The sequence below is a fragment of the Diadema antillarum genome, unplaced genomic scaffold (genome assembly GCF_040938485.1).
Source record: "Diadema antillarum isolate AM-2024a unplaced genomic scaffold, OU_Dant_1.0 seq00000382_RagTag, whole genome shotgun sequence".
Taxonomy (NCBI): domain Eukaryota; kingdom Metazoa; phylum Echinodermata; class Echinoidea; order Diadematoida; family Diadematidae; genus Diadema; species Diadema antillarum.
The window spans coordinates 299,350-306,347 of NW_027271380.1; the positions used below are offsets into that span (position 1 = coordinate 299,350).

At 39.4% G+C, this 6,998-nt stretch overlaps 1 pseudogene; it reads right to left on the bottom strand.

Annotated features, from left to right (window-relative positions):
• Window positions 1-538: 538 nt before the first annotated feature.
• Window positions 539-2,111, bottom strand: LOC139731633 (uncharacterized; annotated as a pseudogene).
• Window positions 2,112-6,998: the final 4,887 nt, after the last annotated feature.

Below are 6,998 nucleotides of genomic sequence, written 5' to 3' on the forward strand. Positions count from 1 at the left end.
CATTCTTACTACTTAATTTTCAATTCAATTTCAATTCAAAGTTTATTTCATTTTTCGACAAAACATGTTTCACTTCTTTTGGTAACAGAGAATGAGGTAAATAGAACATAGAGAAGTGAAAAGACTGTACAACACTTGAGGACCTATCATAGTAGTCATACATAGTATAGTACAAAAGAAACAGAAGTGATCAAAGTGAAGTACATGTATACCGTTGCATAAAGTGCGAAAAATGGAGGGACCCACTAAAAAGACAGAGCTTGTAGTGTGTGGGCCCCCTTTTCCGTGGACATATATATATTTTCTAACCTTAGTTAATGACACGCCGTATTTCTTTTTATTTCCCGAAGAATTTGTTGCTGTTTCATTGGTGTGTTCAATACGGTAATTGTTTTTTCTTTAGTTGCTTTGTTTTATCTCATAGTTTGCTAATCTCAATACGCAGGAAGATAAGTAATAATCGTGTTTCTCAATCCCACAGTAGGAATGACTTTTTTTTTTCCAAGTCACAGAGTAATCTCACAGGTGTATACTTCGACTATATCTTAAGTCTACTGTCATACATCTCCTTGAAATATACCATGACCTTGTTTGAACAACGGATGACGTCAGGGGTCAGTTGATCAGGTAACTTGCTCTGGGCAGAAATTCGCTACTCCTCATTGCTCTCCCGTAGAAATTGACAACATCCCGCACAAGGCTGTCACCGGCAGCTTTCCATGATTTCAGGGACTGTGTGGAAGCATTCCATTTTAGGAGTGACTCGCTGTAGGGGAGTCCCACCGCTGTGCAATACGCGCTTAGGACTTCCGCTGGCCTCCTCAAGAAATCATCAGCATCGATAACGACAGGATCGCTATCGATATTATGTTTGACGTACTTCCAGACATCGTAGAGTTCCTTCATATAATATCCAGGTGGAAAATACTTGTCCTCGCGTTCGATATCGTACGTCTGCTCGTTAGCAGCTTCACCTTCGAGAAGTTCCAGTTGGGAAAAGTGCCTGAACATCGCTTGGCGATACGAATTGATCGCGCGGACTGGATTGCGGATCAGGAACGTGTGCTTGAAACCGCTCGGAATGTACTAGAAAGCATCTCGGCAGCCAGCGATGCCTGAACCCATGTCCTTTACGAAGACGTGTTTGCTAGTAGCCGTCTCAAGCGCATCTTTGATCGACGCATATCTACGGTATGATAAGATGAGATAAAATAAGGGTAATGGCACATTTATAGCTAAACGAGGTTTAGACTCTCTAATTGACTGTAAGAGTGTAATTAATTCACACTCACTTTTAGTAAGGCCTACATCTATGCCTATATACAGCATTCTATGTCATCTTCCTTGTCGTGATCCAAGAGATATAGTGTATCTTTACTCAGACTGTGGTGGCAGCAGGGAAAGCAACATTTATCGTTAAAAGGCAAATCTTTCACATCTTCGATTGATAAAACTAGGTGAGAATAACGCTCCATCAATTGCATTTGGTTTCTATCAAACCCGATTGAAGGTTCAATTTGTCTTGCTGGATTCTCTCGCATGTGAATTATTTTTTAAACATTATTTAGCAGTGCTGCATGTGTATTGCCTGCCAGTGGTTATGCTCCACCGACTAAGTGTAAAACAGAGAAATCATCAGTAAGGATTTTTAACTTACTCGTGGGATGGAGAAAGGAACAACTTCCTCAAAAACTTTTAAAGTACCGACAGTCAAATGACAGAAATCACGCAAGGCGCTTTGGATCCAGTGGAGACTGCACATCAGCACTTAAGATTTGGCATGCTTTTTGGAACGCCTCCTCGTGTCCCTCATATCTCTTCGGAAGATCTTCTCCATAGGTAGCCTTGTTAGGCCATTGCCGCGCTGTAGCAGTATTGGAATGGTTCGAAATAGATCTCCGAGTCCTCGACAGCTGCACTCAGGCATTTCATTAAAGCGCTCGAGATGGTCCTTGGGACGCACCACATGATGACCTTTGACCCATCTTCACTGGAAGACATCTTTCCTTCCTCTACTTAGGATTCAAACAGCTGAAAGTTTGAATGGTTTACCCTATTTAAAGGAGTCAGTGAGTAGCGATAATATACCTTCTGATGTATACTGCGGGCATTCCGTGTTCACGCCCCGTTTCTGTCAGACAGTCATGTAGCACCAATAAGGGGTAACATTCAAAGTCCACCCAAGAAAAGGGACCCCAGAACTTTGTTGTTGTTGTTGTTGTTGTGTCTGTTGTGTGTGGATTGGGGGGGGGGGGTAGGTGCACACAATGTCATACCAGGCAGGAGTGCTCTAGAGTGCATTTAATTGCGAACATACCATTGTTTGATCCCCTTATCAGATTACAAACACTCCTTGACATAGAGATCAAATAACTTAAAGTGAACATTCAAAGAAAATTACCATTTGACACAAATGATCTACTGTATTTATGCTAGAATCTTGGCGATGAAAAAAAATGTAAGACTGGCTCATTCCACGTTACGGGGAATGCAACATGATGCAAGTACTTTAGATGGATTCGGGAAAATTCGGCAAAGGTTTTACTGACGTCATAAGATTGACCAATCCAATTGCGGCAGACGACGTGTCACAGGTAAAAACACAAATAATAAGTGCTTTCATTGCTACTGAAGAATAGGTTTACTTCCTTCGAACTGCGCTAATCGTCATATTTTTTGAAAGAAAAGATACCAGTTCCAAGTTTAGAAACCAACACTGAAAAAACATATTATATAAGACTTTAGAATGCCGGGGCCACCGCATTTTCGAGATTGAAAGGCCCGTCTAACAATAGTGAAAGTGAACGAACAGTAAACAACCCGGCGGCGTCGCAGTGCGGCTGAATGCATAATTCAAACGATAGCAGGGCCAAATAAATATTGACAATGACGTTTGCCGAAGTTTTCGGGGTGGGCGAGTACTGGAATTTTACCTTCTGTTAGAAAGTTTAACTGTTGATGTTTTTAAAGCAGAGATCATTCAAATGGTACGGAAAAGCGTTAGATATACTTAGCTTAGATATCGTTGGTCGCATTACGAACCGGCGAATGTTCGAATTTGGGTCGATTTTTCAAAATTCACTTTTTTCCATTTTTTGAATGTCCATACCAAACTCTATCTATCCCCAAAATATCAAATCGCAAAATTCACGAAAACACGTATTTTTGGTGATGACGAATTTTCAAAATGTCCAAATGCTGCAATTTGTGACATTACGAACCGGCAAATGCTCGTATTCGCCGGTTCGTAAAATCCCTGTTCAGACGGTAACACACGTGATGTATGTGGGGTGAATCGAGGAGCTTGCGAGGCCGCGAGCGAGGGCTCGTCATCACCATCAGTCCCATGCACTCGGAATTGTGCTGGTATGTAACTACTAGGTGCATTTTGTTGCTCATTTGTTATTTAATCTTCTGTTTAAAAACAAAAGTAATGATAATCGGGGCAGGTTAATGTGTAATCATAAAATATTACATCAGAGAAGTAGAATTGCTCGACAATATCATGTAAAAGTAGCTTGCCTGTGTATTTAATTTCCTTTTAGATCCTACACCTAGGACTAGGTGGTCCTAGCCACCACCCACAGGGGTCCTTGATTATTCTTGGTCAGAGATAAAGCAATCCTCCCATACAACCCTGATGCATTTTTTTAAAACTAAAGCATAGTAGAATCTATAAACTGAAAAAAATATCGTGTAGCAATTGCAAATACCCAGGTAGAACTGTAAATAGGCCCTAAGTAATAAATGATTATCATTGTTTTCAATAAAGATTCATGTTGTCGCATTAAAAAAAAATAGTATTTAGGCCCTAAGTAAGAATGAGATTGCATGATGAGACTGTTTAGCGTTAGTGTTAAGTGTACATAGCTTCCTTAAGCATGCAAGAAAAGCTACTCTGGCCTTTACTGTCTAACTATAAATCCATAAAATCATAAACAGTAAATTTATAGGCTCTAGATCGAGGTTGTATTCACCGGTACGGTACTGGTAGTTATTTTGATTACCGGTACAGATATCAATGAACTTTCAGAAAAATTAAACGAAGTTGATTACCGGGACCGGTACTCACAGTTTTTTTAACACTCATGAATGTACAAGTATAAGCCTTGATATCCAGGGATTTTTATTCTATATAAGTTATTCTACTTGTGCCCTGATAACACAGACATGATTTTCCTTATCTATATCTTGGGGATAATTCTAGGAGCAGCAGGCCACTACAAGCAGGAGCCGAGTCCCCACAAACAAAGGCAGCACCGCTATCATTACAACTGTAGCAGCTAGCATCCAAGGAACATCAGCAGCACCTCTCGGCGCAGCAGCAGCATTAGCAGAGCCTGTAAAGTGCAACTGTAGCAGCTGAACTTCTCCATACAATTGTAGTTGCGAAGCCTCTACGTACTACAGTAGGCCTACCGACAGTACTATTGCAACAGAGCGTCTACATATGCTACCGTAAAACTCAACATTTGTAGCAGCATGATCCTAACTTACAACTGTAGCAGCTGAGCCTTTCAGACTGTAGCAGCAGAGCCTCTACGTACAGCCGCAGAGAGTAGTGGTGATGAGGATGTTTTTCCTTCTGCCTATATAATGGTAAGTTTGAATCATAACAAGTGATCATGTAACCGGTACCGGTACTTGTGGACCATAAAGTGTACCGGGAACCAGGTATTCACAAACATTTCTCTGTTTACATAATATGTAGGTGAATGGAATACCGGTAGGTCATATATTTTACTTTCAGTGGAACAGATGATTGGACAATGCCATGTCATTTGACAGAAATCACTGTTTTGATATCTGGAATGTAATGTACCTTTACTGTAATGTTGATCTTATCTAAGATAGATATTAACCTGGTGAGGACAGGCTGATGTTGATATTACAAGCTCTTCCCTAGACACCTGCTTGAGCATACTTGGGGCAAGTTTCTAATGGCCTTACTGCAATTATTTCATACATGTATATCAATGTTGACTGCTACTCAATGTAGTAAAAGAGAAAAAAAGCAAGCACTTCTGTGTATAAGATTGTTAGGTTTTTATGTGAAAGACATCACATTTCTAATCAAAGAATGTTTAGCAGTTATCATTATTTACCTTCGCCAACCCCAAGGTGTAAAAGCTCGACCAATAGCACCTGAATTACTATGCCCTTCAGAGATCAGCAGACTTTGATGACAATTTGCATTTCAAATAGGTATGCTGGCTGTAGCTATTTTCATTTTGTCTCGCAAAATGTCGTAGTTGATTGCCTGTAAAGAATTTCCTTATGTTATTTGTTTTTTCTTCTGAAATTGTGCTTTAGCTCTAAGAAATACTCTTACATTTTTCAAACTTGCAGGTACTTGTAATGTTTTATCACATAGTGTATGAGACAACTGTCCAATTTCTCACTGAATTTTTTGTGTTTTTGAACCACCGTAGGCATAGATGTTCTTGCCAAGTGGAAGAGGGATGGTTCTATGAATCCTGTCAGCTCAAGTAACCTCTATCATGCTCAACGGACCAAACCGAAGCAAGGTTCCTGCGTACATATGAGAAGTGAAAATGGCTGGTGGAAAGGGAGGGTGCTTCAAGTCTTCAACATGCCCATGGATGGACGTAGGATGTCAGATAACGAGGGCATTCCTCTTTCTGCCTGAGGTAATTTGAATACATAGTTACTGATTTGTTCTACATCAATAAGTTTATCAAGATATATTATGTCTTTTTTCATTTTAAAATATGTAGAGATTTTTATGCATAGTATCATGTAGGTACAATGTACTTTCATTGCATTACCATTTCAATATAAATGTTCAATTCTGTGTAATGAATAAAACGAACGTTATAATTATATTGCAGTTTGTAATGACTGTAGGATGCTGAAGACTGTTAGCTTTTACTTCGTTTCTTTAAAAGTCTGATATTGATTATTACTTACAATGTATTATGTCAACGTCTCTTCTCAGTCCCGAAACGAAATCAATTACTGATAATTTGCTTTATATGTGCATGTAATACACTGTAGATTCTAGTGTCCATGATAGATGTTTGCAAGTACATGTATATCTAGTATAAATCTTGTTGATTCTACCCTCAGGATGGTCACATAATTTATTCATTGATGCATTGCTTAAAACTTCCCCTGCAGTATCGTTACTTGTGACAGCAGTAGCAGAGCCTCAACGTCGATTTGTAACAGCTGAATCCCCCGAAACATCAGCAGCATCGCTTGAAGCAGCAGCAGCAGCAGCGGAGCCTGTACATACAGCCCTAGCAGCTGAGCCTCTAAGTACGACAGCAGTGGTAGAACCTCTACTTACAACTGTAGCAACTGAGCCTCTACTTACCACTGTAGCAGCAGAGCCTCTACTTGCAACTTTAGCATCTGCACTTCCAGGAACATCAGCAACACTGCTAGAAGCAGCAGCAGCAACAAAAGCAGAGCCTCTACAAACAACTGTGGTGTCCACATTCTAAGAAACAACGCAGCAATGTTACCTTTGAAACTGAAGGTAATTCAACTGGAGTTGAGAAGTTCAGGGCATTGTATAACTGCTGTTTGTATTTCTTGCATTATCTGTCTGTGTGGTGTAAATTCCTAAAAAAGCAATTATGAGCCAAAACTTAATTTTCCAATAACAAATGTAAAATAATCTAAACATGTGATAAATACTTTGATTATCTTTTTTTTCTTTTATCTTTCACTCTTGTAAAAAAAGTTTGTGGCAGGCAACCTGTAAAATTTAAAGAAAATAGTTTGTCTTCTGCAAACAATAGTTAAAAAAAAAACAGTAAATGAAGTAAAACCAGACTTGGCAGTTTCATCAAATTATGTATTTGTTTTCCTTGCATTAAGTGTACCTGATTTCAATTTGAAAGCAGACTAAGTCCTCCACTCCTTTAATTTTCTTATTTCAGATTACAAAGAATACTGAATCTTGCTGGATGATGGAAAACTGTTAAATCTCGAGAAAGCAATGTCCCTGTCAGACATTGAAGAACCGA